This window comes from Chiloscyllium plagiosum, unplaced genomic scaffold (genome assembly GCF_037043375.1).
Source record: "Chiloscyllium plagiosum isolate Xiang-an unplaced genomic scaffold, Cpla_swu_hap1 HiC_scaffold_5, whole genome shotgun sequence".
NCBI lineage: Eukaryota > Metazoa > Chordata > Chondrichthyes > Orectolobiformes > Hemiscylliidae > Chiloscyllium > Chiloscyllium plagiosum.
The window spans coordinates 87,983,328-87,998,157 of record NW_028270143.1 but is presented as its reverse complement, the minus strand read 5'-3'; the positions used below and the strand labels follow the sequence as shown (position 1 = coordinate 87,998,157).

General features: G+C 43.2%; 1 protein-coding gene and 1 pseudogene across 1 annotated transcript in view; one reads left to right on the top strand and one right to left on the bottom strand.

Moving 5' to 3' along the window:
- The window catches only part of thnsl1 (threonine synthase like 1), a 49,499-nt gene that overhangs the window by 12,389 nt on the left and 22,280 nt on the right, over nt 1-14,830 (bottom strand).
- LOC148149973 (general transcription factor II-I repeat domain-containing protein 2A-like) lies at nt 10,675-12,116 on the top strand (annotated as a pseudogene).

Sequence of the window (14,830 nt, the reverse complement as noted above, 5' to 3'; positions counted from 1 at the left end):
AAATGACAAATTTACACCATTTAGAGTCTCTATCTCAAGGCTACATTGGAAAACAAACTTGGGCTGGATTTTGGGTAGCAAAGCCAGTCGCTCAAGTTGAGAAATTTATCAACTTGCCAAACCCACTTCAGTATAATATCCTAAATGCATTATTTTTGATCTAGGGGTGGGGTAGAGCATGAATAGAATCAGATCCATGGATTCTGGAAACAGCATAGGTTGCCAGAAGGCTAGCAAGGTGGTTAGAAGACCCAACTTAGATCTCTGGGAATTTGTCCCTTTTCTTGTCGTTAGACCCTCTAGCCTTCACCCATCAACAACCACCCATGGTGGGTCCCTATACCCTCCAAGTTACTTCCACAGCCATTCACACAGAATTTTACATTCGCTAGCCCCAGGAGACATTTAAGCATTTAAGAAATACTTCCGACACTCTTATATAATTGTAAGGAAGCCAAACTTTCACTGGCCTCTTCAAGCTTTCAAAAAAAGAACTGTGAATGCCAAGCTGTCCACTGAGATGACCGTAGCATCTGAAACACAGCTAAGTATTCATAATACATAGAAACATAGAAAATAGGAACAGACATAGGGCATTCTGCTCTTTAAATTTGCTCTGCCATTCAATGTGATCATGACTCATGATCTAACTCAGCATCCTGCACCTACTTTCTCTCCATACCTTTTGATCCCTTAATCCCTAAGAACTACGGTGGCACAGTGGTTAGCACTGCTGCCTCAAAGCGCCAGAGACCCGGGTTCAATTCCCACCTCAGGCGACTGTCTGTGTGGAGTTTGCACATTCTCCCAGTGTCTGCGTGGGTTTCCTCCGGGTGCTCCGGTTTCCTCCCACAGTCCAAAAAATGTGCAGGTCAGGTGAATTGGCCATGCTAAATTGCCCGTAGTGGTGAAGGGGTAAATGTAGGGGAATGGGTCTGTGTGGGTTGCGCTTCAGTGGGTCGGTGTGGACTTGTTGGGCCGAAGGGCATATTTCCACACTGTAAGTAATCTAATCTAATCTAAACTACATTGAATTACTTCTTGAAGACCACTTTCTGTGGCAGACAATTCCATAGACTTGCCATTCTCTGGATGAAGAAATTTCTCCTCATCTCAATCCTAAATGGCATACTATGTATTCTTAGACTGCGATCCCGGTTTCTGGACTCTCCGGTCATTGGGAATGTTTGCTTCTTGCATTTACCCTGTCTAGTCCTGTTAGAATTTTGTATGTTTCTATGAGATTCCCTCTCATCCTTCTAAACTGCAAGAATATAGTCCTAATGAATTCAGTATCTCTTCATATGGGAAAGTGATTACTGCAAATGTTGGAGATCTGAGTCACAGAGTGTGATGCTGGAAAAGCACAGCCGGTCAGGCAGCATCTGAAGAACAGGAGGGGAGTGTGACGAGGGGGGAAGGTAGCTTAGAATGCAATTCTAAGATGAAGTTGGAGGTAAGGTGAGAGGTCAGAGAGGACCTTTCCCTCCGCTACATCGGTGACTGTATCGGCCCCACCTTGTGCTCCCACAAAGAGGGTGAACAGTTCATCAACCTCACTAACACTTTCTACCCCAACCTTAAGTTCACCTCGACCATCTCAGACACCTTCCTCCCCTTCCTGGACCTCTCCATCAACATTAATAGTAACCAACTCAATACGGCCATCTACTACAAACTCAACGACTCCCACAGCTATCTGGATTACACCTCTTCCCACTCTGCCTCCTGTAAAAATGTTATCCCTTATTCCGAAATCCTCCGCCTCTGCCACATCTGCTCCCAGGAGTACCAATTCCACGAAAGCACATACCAGATGTCCTCCTTCTTCAAAGATTGCAATTTCTCCTCCTATGTGGTCGATGATGCCCTCTAGCACATCTCATCCACTTCCCACACCACCAACCTTAAACTGCACCCCTCCAACTGCAACAATGACAAAATCCTCTGGACTTCACCTTCCACCCCACTAACTTCTGCATACACCGCATTATCTTCCACCATTTCCCCATAAACACACCCAACCACCAGGGATATATTTCTCTCCCCACCTCTATTGGCGTTCCACAAAGATCATTCCCTCCATGACTCCCTTGTTAGGTTCATGTCCCCCACCAAACCACCCTCCCATCCCAGCACCTTCCCCTGCTACTGCAGGAAGTGCAAAACCTGTGCCGACATCATCCCCCTTACCTCCGTCCAAGGCCCCAAAGGAGCCTTCCACATCCATCAGAGATTTACCTGCGCTTCCGCATGTCATCTACTGCATCCCGATGTGGCTTCCTCTACATTGGGGAGACAGGATGCCTACTTGCAGAACATTTCAGGGACACGCACATGAAACAACCCCATCGTCCTGTGGCCAAACACTTTAACCCCCCCACACTCTGTCAAGGACATGCAGGTCCTGGGCCTCCTCCACCGCCAAACCCCTACCACCGAATGCCTGGAGGAAGGACATCCTCCTTGGGTCCCTCCAACCATTGCATCAATGTGGATTTCACCAGTTTTCTCATTTCTCCTCCCTTCACCTTATCCCAGATCCAAACATCCAACTCAGCATCACCCTCTTGACCTGTCCATCCTCCTTCCCACCATTCTACCCTCCTCTCTGACCTATCACCTGCACACCCAACTTCATCTACCTATTGTATTCTTAGCTACCTTCCCCCCAGCCCCACTCCCCTCCCATTTATCTCTCAGACCCCTTGACCCATCACTCATTCCTGATGAAGAGCTTATGCTTGTAACGTCGATTCCCCTGCTCCTCGGATGCTCCCTGACCAGTTGTGTTTTTCCAGCAGCACACTCTTCAACTCTATCTCTTCATATGTCAGTCCTAATATCCCACAAACCTGGTAAACCTCTGTTGTGCTCCCTCCATTGCTAGAACATCCTTCCCCAGATAAGGAGACTGAACTGCAATCAATACCCGAAGCACGCTCTCACCAAGGCCCTGTGATATTCCTGAAAGATATCCCAGCTCCTGCACATAACACCACTTACTACGAAAGCCAAAATACCAGTTGTGTTTTTCACTTGCATTTTTATTTTCAACAACTTATGTACAAGGAATCCTAGGACCCCTTTCTCAATCTGTCACCATTCAGATAATAATTTGCTTTTGTATTTTTGCTACCAAAGTGGACAACCTCACATTTATCCACAGTATGCTTTATTTGCCATGCATTGCCTACACATCCAACTTGTCCAAATCACACTTGGAGATCTCTGCACCTCCTCAAAGTTCGCTTTCCCACTCAACATTCTGTCATATATAAATTTGGAGATTTACTTCCCTCATCTAAATCATTCATAGATATTGTGAATAGCTGAAATCAAAGCACTGATCACTGCAGCACCTCACTAGTCACTGGCTGGCATTTGGGAAATAATCCATTTATTCCTTCCTCCTTTTTGTTTCGTGTCTGCCAACCAGCTCTCCACCCATGTCAGTACACTAAGGAGGGATACGTCTGCACTGGAAAAGGAGATTTATCAGGATGTTGCCTGTGCCGGAGAGCTTTGGTTATAAAGAGAAATTGGTCAGACTGGGGTTAGTTTCCTTGCAGTAGAAAAGACAGATTGGGGACATGATTGAGATGTATAAAATCATGACAGGCACATGGACAAGAAGGAGCTTTTTGCTTTGGTGAAGTGACCAGACAACATAGATTTAAAGTAAGTGGCAGGAGATTTAGAGGTAATGTAGGAAAAAAGATTTCACCCAGAAGGTGGTGGGAATCTGGAACTCACTACCTGTAAGAGTGAAAAAGCAGAAACCTTCATAACATTTAAGTAGTACTTGGATGTAGACTTGTAATGCCAACGCATACAAACAGATGAGACAAGTGCTGAAAAATGGGATTAGAATAGTTAGGTGGTTATTAGATTAGATCCCCTACAGTTGGCCCAACAAGTTCACACTGACCCTCCAAAGAGTAGTCCACCCAGATCCATCTTCTTCTGACTAATGCACCTGACACTATGGGCAATTTAGCATGGCCAATTCACCTAACCTGCACATCTTTGGATTGTGGGAAGAAAGCAGAGCACCGAAGGAAACCCACACAGACATGGAGAGAATGTGCAAACTTCACAGACAGTCATCTGAGGTGGGAATCAAACCTGGGTCGCTGTGTTTTTGAATGACACAGTGCTGATGGCCCAAAGGGCCTTTTTCTGTGCAGTAGACATTAATGACTTTGCCCACTCCCATGCACTTTAATTTGACATGCTAATTTCTTACATGGGACCTTAGTGAAAGCCTTCCGAAAGTCCAGATAAACCACATCCACTTGCTTGTCCTTCTCAATTCCTAAATAAAAACCAAAAGATTTGTCAAGCATGATTTCCCTTTTGAAAATCTATGCCAACTCTGTTCAATCCTGTCACTGTTTTCCATGTGTTTTGCTATTAAATCTTTTATAATGAACTCTAGCATTTTACCTCCAAACAGTATCAGGCCAACTGACATGATTTTGTGTTTTCCCTCTACCTCCTTTTATAAATACACTCATACTTTTTGTTTTACCTATGTCGATATCAATGTGCGTGACAACCACTGGCTGTTCACCCTCCCATTTCAGAATGTCTCATAGCTGTTCTGAGACATCCTTAACCCTTGCACCCAAGGGTTAACCTAACATTCTAGAGTCTCTTTTGCAGCCACAGAAATGTTTGCCTATTCCACTTCCAATTTAATTCTCTATTATTATAGCCTTCCCACACTTACTCTTCCTCTCACCTACAACAGAGCCAACTATGGCACAACAATTTTGGCTGCTGCTACCTTCCTGAGAGAGCAAGTTCCCCCAACAATACCCAAAATGGTATCCATGTTTTGCAGAGAAATGGTCATACGGGACACCCACACTGTCTCCTAGTCATCCATTCCCTCTGTCTGTGGTATCTTAATCTGTGGAGTGACTAGATCAGTATGTGTGCCATCCACGACATTCAGCTTCACAAATGCTCCACAGTGTCCCCAGATGCCACTTCAGCTCTGAAACTCAGGCTTCTGGGAGCTATAGCTGGAGACACATTCTGCACACAGGTTGGTCCCACACAATGGAACTGTGCTTCATTTCCCATGTAGAGGTGGAGGTGCACACCACAGCCTTCAGTTCTTCTCCTATGGCTTAGCTCTCTAAATTGAATCACTAGATTGCCCTCAAAACCAAATAGAATTAATTAGTCTCAAGCTCTTCTTCTATGGTCTTCTGCATTATTGCCCTTACAAACTTTACTGAAAATCAAAGCTTTAGAAACTATAAGGAATAAAAATGGTATAATTGCTCAGTCCTCTTAACTCACCAAATCAGCTGCTTTCTCTGACCTTGCATCACCTTTTGACACTCTTCCCAGACTGCTTCACCATGATGCTGACTGCAAGACTTTCTTTCCAACATGATAACAGAGCTTAGAGAAATACCACCTAAAAGGTTTACTGAAATTACATTACCAAATGTTACTTTTTTCTAACCTATGCCTGTCAATTTTGGTTTATTTATCAATGCGCAAGGACAGCTAACGATCCACATCCATGAACATCAACTAGCCACGAAACGCCATGACCAGCTATCCCTAGTAGCCACACACGCAGACGACAAGCAACATGAATTCGACTGGGACAACACTACCATTATAGGGCAAGCCAAACAAAGAACAGCCAGGGAATTCCTAGAAGCATGGCACTCATCCACAAACTCCATCAACAAACACATCGACCTGGACCCAATATACTGGCCACTACAGCGGACAGCTGAAACTGACAACCGGAAGCGGCAGGGACAGGCCACTATAAATGCCGGAGGAAACACCACAGAAGCGTTTCACAGGAGGCTCACAAGCACTGAGGATGTCACCTGGACAGGGGACGAAACGTTTGCAACAAAAATTTCCAGCTCGGCGAACAGAACCACAACAATGCGCACTAATGACTGCAGAATGTTTTTAAGTTTAAAAAGTGCAAATTTTAAAAAAAATCACCTTCTGACAACTTTATAGAGATCTAATCTAATCCTTTTCAAAAGCATTTATATCTACTCAATCAATTTGTCACACCTACAAATAGTGGGGTTAGGTCCTCGGAATAGCTAAAATGATGAGCTCTGTTTGAACTCAACACTGAGCTCAAGCTTTCAGCATGTATTGTTTGTTAATAGCTTTAACATAACTAGCAAAGGTCTGTCTGACTCCAAACACAAATTGAAGATCTTCAAGACTTTTGTTTAAAAGCAGTTCTTGCCAGTAGTCATCCTTTATTTTGATACAGATTTAAAGAAACAATAAATTACATAACACAGTTGGTAACAGATGGCAAGTTACATAAAAGACAGATATATCATCAGTGGCTTATGGAAATAAACCAACTTTTCTGGGCTCCTGGAATAACTCAAATGCTGTAGACTAAAAACCACCTGACCCTGATTAGAGTTACCAGCCGTGGCTGGAAAGTTCCTATAAATTTCATCACATGACACCTTTAACCATCCTGTCCAAACAGGGATTTTCCCCAACTCTCATAATTTAGTTACACCTGTAACAAAATTAAGAGGGTGTTCAATGAATAATTCCTAGAGATTTTTGGACAATCCTGAGCATTGGCATTCTCATATATATTGTATTTATACAACTCCATATCGTTAAGATATTATTTTTTGATGGTGCTCAAAATGAATGATTCAATTGCAGAAGCAGATTTTGCAGTTCAGCAAAATTTGCTTTATTTTTATTCATTCATGGGATGTGGATGTTACTGGCTAATTGAACATTTATTGCCCATCCTTAATTTCCCAGACGCAGTTAAGAGTCAACTAGGCCAACATTTATTGTACATTCCTAATTGCCCAGATGGCAGTTAAGAATGAACCACATTGCCAGGCTCTGGAGTCACATTTAAGGCAGACCAGGTAAGGATGGCTGCTTTCCTGTGCTAAAGGACATCAGTGAACCAAATTTATTGTTTAAAAAATGCACATTAGTTATATGCTTGTCATGAGGCTAGTTTTTTATTTCAGTCTTTTACTGAATTCAAATTTTCCTATCGGCCAAGGTGGAATTTAGACCTATGTCCCAGGAACATAATTCAGAATCCCTGGCTAACTAGTCCAGTCGCATTACTAATTTCCCACATTCATGAATATTCCCTACGATACAACAGTGACTCTGTTTCAAAAGTATTTTCTTAGTTGTACATTGCCCTATCTGTCCTAAGGTTATCCAATTAGTCACACAGATGCAAATACGTCTCTTTCCTTTTACTTGAACTACAATTCAATTTTGGTACATATAGTGTCTGGCACAAAATATGGAAAGAATAACATAATATAACCTTTCACCTTACTTTATTTTATTCACTCTTGGGATGTGAGCATTGATGACTGGCCAACATTTAGTGTCAAGAGTGTTGAGCTGGAAATGTACAGCAAGTCAGGCAGCATCCGAGGAGCAGGAAAATCGACACTTCAGGCCAGCATTTATTGCCTATCCCTAGTTCCCTTGAGAAGTGGTGAGATGCCTTCTTGCAGTCCAAGGGTATATACACCCACAACACTATTAGGGAGGTTGAGGACTTTGTCCCAGTGACAGTGAAGGAATGGCAATATATTTCCAAGTCAGGATGATGAGTGGCTTACAGGGGAATTTGAAGATGGTGTTCCATGTATAACTTGGTCCTTCTAGATGGAAGTAGTTGAGAGTCTGGAAGGTGCTGTCTGAGAATCTATGGTGAATTTCTGCAATGCATCTTATAGAAAGTGCACAATGCTGCTACTGGGGGAGGGAGTGGATACCAATCTGGATTTGGTGCCAATCAAATGGCCTATTTTGTCCTGGATGGTGTCAAGCTTCTTGAGTCATGCTGGAGCTGTACATATCCAAGCAGGCGTGGAATATTCCATCACACTCCTGACTTGTGCCTTGTGGACAGACTTGGGAAGTGAGGACATAGGTTACTCGCTAAAGTATTCCGAGCCTCTAACAGTAACACTCAAGATGTTGATAGTGGGGGATTCAGAGATGGTAGCGCCATTAAATGTCAAAGGGCTGTGGTTAGATTTTTTATTACTGGAGGCAGTCATTGCCCAGCATTTGTGTGGCATGAATGTTATCTACCACTTGCCAGTCCAAGTCTGGATATTGCCCAGGTCTTGTTATATTTGAACTTGGACTGCTTCTATATCTGAGAAGTCACAAATGGTGCTGAACATTGTGTAATCATCACCAAATATCCCCACTTTAAACCTTATGATTGTGGAAAAGACACTGATGAAGCAGCTGAAGATGGTTGGGCCGAGGACACTATCCTGAGGAATTCCTACAGAGATGTCTGAAAGCTGAAATGATTAATGTTTAACAACCACAACCATTTTCCTATGTTCCAGATATAGCTTGAGAAGCAATAAACCTGTAAGCTAAATAAAATTGTTACTGTACATAATTGTCATATTTGAAAAATAAATAACATACAAGTTTCGACTTAAATATGCAATGATCAACAAACAAATGTTTCCACAGCAAGGTGGGCGTCACTGCAAATCAGTGATGTGCAGAATCTTAGCCACCTGTCTCTATAATGGCAACTGCTACTGACTTATAATAAGTCATTGGCTTCACTAATTGCACAGTATTCATTAATCAACATAAATCTCTGCAGTGAGTAAATCTTATCTCAGGGATCAGATAAATTGCAACCTCTTCAAATTTCAAGTCCTGGCAATTTCTCCTGGGAATTAGCTATTCTCTATGTAATCTTATCTAAGGGCTCAATGATGTTCCAGCATTAAATGACTCCCATTGTTAGTTCAAAGTGTTTTGAATAATTTTCTTTATCTTGCTTAAACTTCCTTTGCAATTAAAATCCCAATTAATCTCTTTTAATTAGTATCAGTACTTTTATAACTATAGACTGTATCAAACCACAAATCGACTGTCAATGGAAGTGAGTTGGACAGTGTCCTTATGTGAAGCCTAGCAGGTTTTTTTTCATGATCTCATCCCAAACGAGCCTTATTACTTCATGCACCATGGCCCTTTGACAATCTGCTTGCCACATTCACCATAGGCAGAAATACTCACCACCGCCAGGATATCCCATTATCCCTGATACTGTCAACATCATACTTGAAAGGTAGTCTTGCATCTAGTCAGTAGCCCGGAGTTGCTCTGCAGTTTGTGTTATCTGCCCTATACATGACAGAGAAGGGGAAACTGACTTCTTGTTTTGTTTGCCGGGAGCTGGAAGCCCTGGACAAATATGGATGGTCATCCTCTTCCTTCGGACTGGCAGAGGAAGTCACCACACCAGACCCTGCTGGCCTGGTCCATGATCCCTCCTGGGGTCAGTGCCATTTATATAATCCAGAGGAATATTCAGTAGTACCGCAAGAAGGTCAATGAGTTTCTCCACTCACCAAGAATAAGTGGCACTATCTTCTCTGTGACATGTCATACTCATTTTATTTTTGCTTACGCACATATCTCTCTCCAAGGCTCATGGTCTACCATACTACTACATGCAACATCTTCCTTCATTGGTTCTCACCCATGCAAAACTCCCTGACTAACCCTGCATGCCCCCTCCACTGCCTACTCACTCACTTGGGACACCTCACCACCTGCATCAGCAGGTGCCAGGTACTTTCCCTTCATGCCTCTTTAATACTTCCCTGTGTCTCATTCCAGGATGGAGGAAGCCAGAATAGGTAGTCAGGTACCCCATATTCAGCTCTTCACCCATGACACTGAATGGTTACTGGCGCTTGTCAACCAGGACAGAGACTGGTTCTATGGTGATGTTGTAACATGCATGTACCAGCAACAAGTAAGCAGCACAGTCCACTGCTGTACTACTCTCCCACTACCACTACTGTAAATGTGCTCTTAACACGTCCAAACTTCCACATCTTATTTGTCACACTTTTTCTCGTGTTTCCTGCAGACACCATAAAAATCTGGAAATAAAAGTCTAATGATGACCATGAATCCATTGCCAATTATCAGAAAAACCCACCTGGTTCACTAATGCCCTTTTGGGGAGGAAACTGCCATCTTTATCTGGTCTGGCCTACATGTGACTCCAGATCCACAGAAATGCGGTTGACTCTTAGCAGCCTTCTGGGCAATTAGGGATGGATAATAAATGCTGGTCTAGCCAGTGATACCCTCATCTGTGATAGAAAAGTGTAAACAGCATGGTCTCAGTATTTAAGAGGACTACACCACAAAACATTTCATCCTCCACTTCGAAGGAGCGGCTCTGAAAGCCAGTGCTTGCAAATAAACCGGTTGGACTATAACCTGGTGTTATGTGACTTATAACTCTGAGAAACAAGCCACTCATTCCACAATGGATGCACTGGCAAGACTGCCTCCTGTACCATCCACCATCTCAGATACTGATACCTTGGAGCAGACCTGGGCATTTTACGGCCCGTGGGCCCTTTGGTCGTTCCTGTCCGGCCTGCGTGAGGTCAATCGTAAATTAGAACATAAATGAAAAAGTATTTACGCCATGCACGCAATACAACTGTGTTGCTTTTGTTTTGAAAAGGATGCTTTATTTATTTACGTATGGACATACATGCGCGTGTATGTGCATGCATGCGTGAACAGCTAAAAGTGATGCTTGCTGGTTAGCCCTCAAAATGTCAGCTCATGCCAAGACATGTTATGTCATATCCCACAAAATTGCCAGAAAACAGTAAACCGTTTTCTGATGGAGAGTTTATAAAGGAGTGCTTGTTGGACTCTACAGAACTAATATGCCCGGAGAAAAAGGAGGCATTTGAGAATGTGCCCCTCTCCCGACGCACTGTAACGAGAAGTACTGGGGACATCGCGAGAAATCTGGAGCTTCAGCTGCAGCACAGAACGGTCAACTTTTACTTTTTTTCCTTGGCTTTGGATGAGAGCTGTGACGTACGTGACACAGCCCAGCTACTCATCTTCGTACGTGGGATAACTACGGACTTTAAAATCACGGAGGAGCTGGCAGCCATGCAGTCAATGAAAGGAACAACTGGTAGTGATCTGTTCACGGAGGTAAATGCATGTTTGGACACGTTGGAACTAAAATGGGACAAGCTGGCGGGTGTTACAACAGATGGTTGTCCAAATCTAACGGGAAACATTGTTGGACTCTTAAAGAGAATGCAGGATAAAGTGACAGAAATTGACCCTGAACAGAAATTGGTATTTTTGCATTGTATTATACATCAGGAAGTGTTGTGTAAGTCAGTGTTAAAAATTAACCATGTGGTTGATGTTGTAATTAAAATAGTTAACTTCATTGGGGCAAGAGCTTTGAATCACAGGCAGTTTGTTGTACTTTTGGAGGAAAATGAGACTGAACATCGTGACATAGGCTGTCAGGTGGCTCAGCCTGGGAAAAATGCTGAAAAGTGTATGGGACCTGAGAGAAGCGATTCAAGATTTCTGTGTGAAGAAAGGGAATGGCATTCCACAGCTTTCAGATGCAGACTGGATTGCAAACCTTGGTTTTGCTGTTGATGTGACTGCACTTATGAATGAACTAAATATGAAACTGCAGTGTAAGGGCCTTTTTGTGCATGAAATGTACAACTTGGTGAAGGCGTTTATGAGAAAGTTGCAGCTTCTCTCAAGCGAAATGGAGGACAACATTCTCACCCACTTGCCAACACTGAAGGAAGCCGCACCTTCAGCTGATCACTTCCACAGGTTCTATGTTAGAAGCACTGCATGGTGAATTTTCAAGGTGATTTCAAGACTTTAAAACGGTTGAGAATGAAATGCATATGATTTTTTCTCCATTTACATGCAACATGGAGAATGCATCTAGTGATGTTCAGCTTGAACTCATTGACCTGCAGTCTGACACACTTCTGGCAGAGTACTTTAGATCAGTCTCACCGCTTGATTTTTACTCTTCCCTCAAAGAGGAGAACTTTCCACACATGAGGAGGCATGCTCAGAAGATTCTAGTCCTCTTTGGATCTACCTATAGATGCAAACAGACATTCTCAGTGATGAAGTTCAACAAATCCAAATACAGATCCTCTATCACTGATGATCACCTCTCAGCTGTCCTTCACATATCCACCTCAGACATTCAACCAGATTTCAGTGCACTTGTTCAAGCCTAAAACAGACTGGATTTTTCTCACTAAACAAGTAAAATGAACTGAAAAACATCAAAAGCACTTATTGCTTTTTGTATAGAGTTGTTTGTTGTTTGTAATACTGAACAATAATGAAACAATTTTTCATTATTGGTTTGTAAGATTAACATGTTAAAAATAAAATGAAATACTGAAATTATTGTTTTTACTGTTTATTTCTTCCATATTTGACCTACTCCACAATTTCATATCTTTATTGTAACAGAATATCCTTATTCTTTTGGTTACAAGTTTCAGTGCAAAACTATATAATTTAGTACTTTTTACAATGGGAGAAAATTAATACCGAGCAGAATTATGTTCAACTTATTGTTGGTTCGGTCCTCCAACAAAACTCAGGTTTGACATGTGGCCCCTTGGAAGAATGAATTGCCCATTCCTGCCTTGGAGGATACTTCAGCTAAATTAGAATTGGGAGCACATGCTAATGAGCATATCACTGCCATGACTTTGCAGTTGTACAAGAAAGAAACACCCAGGACACCAGCATACACAGGACAGCTGGAAACCAGACCAGCAGAGGCTATCAAGGTGAAGATTTGCATCAACTAGTGTCCACTACCAGGAGGACCTCAGCAAGACATCTACTGAGGACAAGCAATCACCTGCACTGAAGGGCAGGTTGTTGTGAGCCTGGTGTTAAGGAGTGCTTAAGGCCCAAACACTATATCATTGTCATTTATTTCAAGAGGGTTAGAATGTAAAAGCAGTGATGTGCTACTGAGACTTTATAAAGCTCTGGTTAGAAAACTGTATCCAACTTTGGGCCCCACACCCCAGGAAGGACATAGTGGCACTGCAGGGTGTCCAGCGGATATTCACACAGATGATCCCTGGATTGGTAGGCCTAACATACGATGAGCGGCTGAGGATCCTGGGATTGTATTCGTTAGACTTTAGAAGGCTGAGGGGAGATCTAATAGAAATTTACAAGACAATGCATGGCTTAGAAAGGGTGGACGCTGGGAAATTGTTCTGTCAGGTGGGGATACTAGGGCACATGGGTACAGCCTTAGAATTAGACAGGGTCAATTTAGAATGGAAATCAGGAGACGTTTCTTCAGCCTGTGGGCCTGTGGAATTCACTGCCACGGAGCGCAATGGAGGCCGGGATGGTAAATGTCTTCAAGACAGAGATTGATAAATTCTTAACTTCGCAAGGAATTAAGGGATACAGGGAGAGTGTGGGTAAGTGGCATTGAAATGCTGATCAGCTACGACTGAATGGCAGAGTGGACTTGATGGCCAAATGGCCTTACTCCCACTCCTATTTCTTATGGACTTATGGGTAGTGTTTGGACCTTAAGCACTCTTTGATCACAGGCTCACTACATCACTATAGTGTTTCTTTCCTTTCCTCCTCTAACCAAAAACAAAATGGAGGGCTAGAAAGATATGATGTTGCAAAATTTGTTGATGGCAGAGTAAGTAGTAAGGCTTTGGCTCAAGGGGCTTTGGAAAGCAGTGGCTTAGCAAAAATGTACAGGTAAGCTCCTTTTAACTTTCCGTTTTAGTTTTACAACAGTTGAGATGGCAGTTAGGCTGGTTGCATGCTCCTCCTGCAGGATGTGGGAACTCAGGGGCACTTCCATTATCCTTGATGACAACACCTGGGTGAAGTGCACTCAGCTGCAGCTCCTGGGAGACCATGTTAGGAAACTGGAGCTGGATGCACTCAGGATCATCCAAGATGCTGAGCGCTTCGTAACTAAGAGTTTTTGTGAGTTAGTCACATCGAAAATGCAGGCAAAGAGTAGCTGGGTGACGACCAGGAAAGGCAAGGAGAGTAGGCAGAGTGTCCAGGAATCTCCTGTGGCCATTCCCCTCGAAAACAAGTATATCGTTTTGGATACTGTTGGGGGTGTTGAGGGATGGGGAATGACTGTTCAGGGGAAAGCTGCAGTAGGCAGGTTGGTGGCACTACGACTGGCTCTGGGGCACAGCAGGAAAAGGGTAAAGGTAAACAGGACCTCAGTGATAGAAGATTCATTAGTTACAGGTCAGATAGGAGGTTCTTTGGCTGCAAACGGAAATCCAGGATGGTGTGTTGCCTCCCAGATGTCTCAGAGCAGGTGCAGAACGTTCTCAAGGGGGAGGGTGAGCAGCCAGAAGTCATTGCACACGTTGGCACAAATGACATAGGTAGAAATGGGGATGAGGTCCTACAGACTGATTATAGACAGCTAGGAAAATTGTTAAAAACCTGGACCTCATTCGCGATAATGTCTGGATTATTTCCAGTGCCATGTGCTAGTGACGCTAAGAACGGAGGATATAGTAGATGAATGCTTGGCTAAAGAATAGATGCAGTGGGCAGGGATTCAGACTTTTAGATCATTGGGATCTTTTCTAGGGCAGAGGTGCCCTGCTCAAGAGGGACAGGTTGCATCTGAACTGGAGGGGGACCAAGACACTAGCCACCACTAGTGCTAGATTGGCAGGGGGGATGGGATCCTCAACAGCAGGGAGGCAAGTGCGAGGTTCATTGGGGATATGGTAATCAGAGACAATAAGTCGAAAGCTGGAACATAACAGGGAGCAAGGAATGCCTGTTGAACTCAGTTATATAGTTATATAGGACTGGGATATTATAGCCACGACAGAAACATGGCTAAGGGAGGGACAGGACTGGTTGCTTAATATACTAGGGTAGAGGTGCTTTAGGT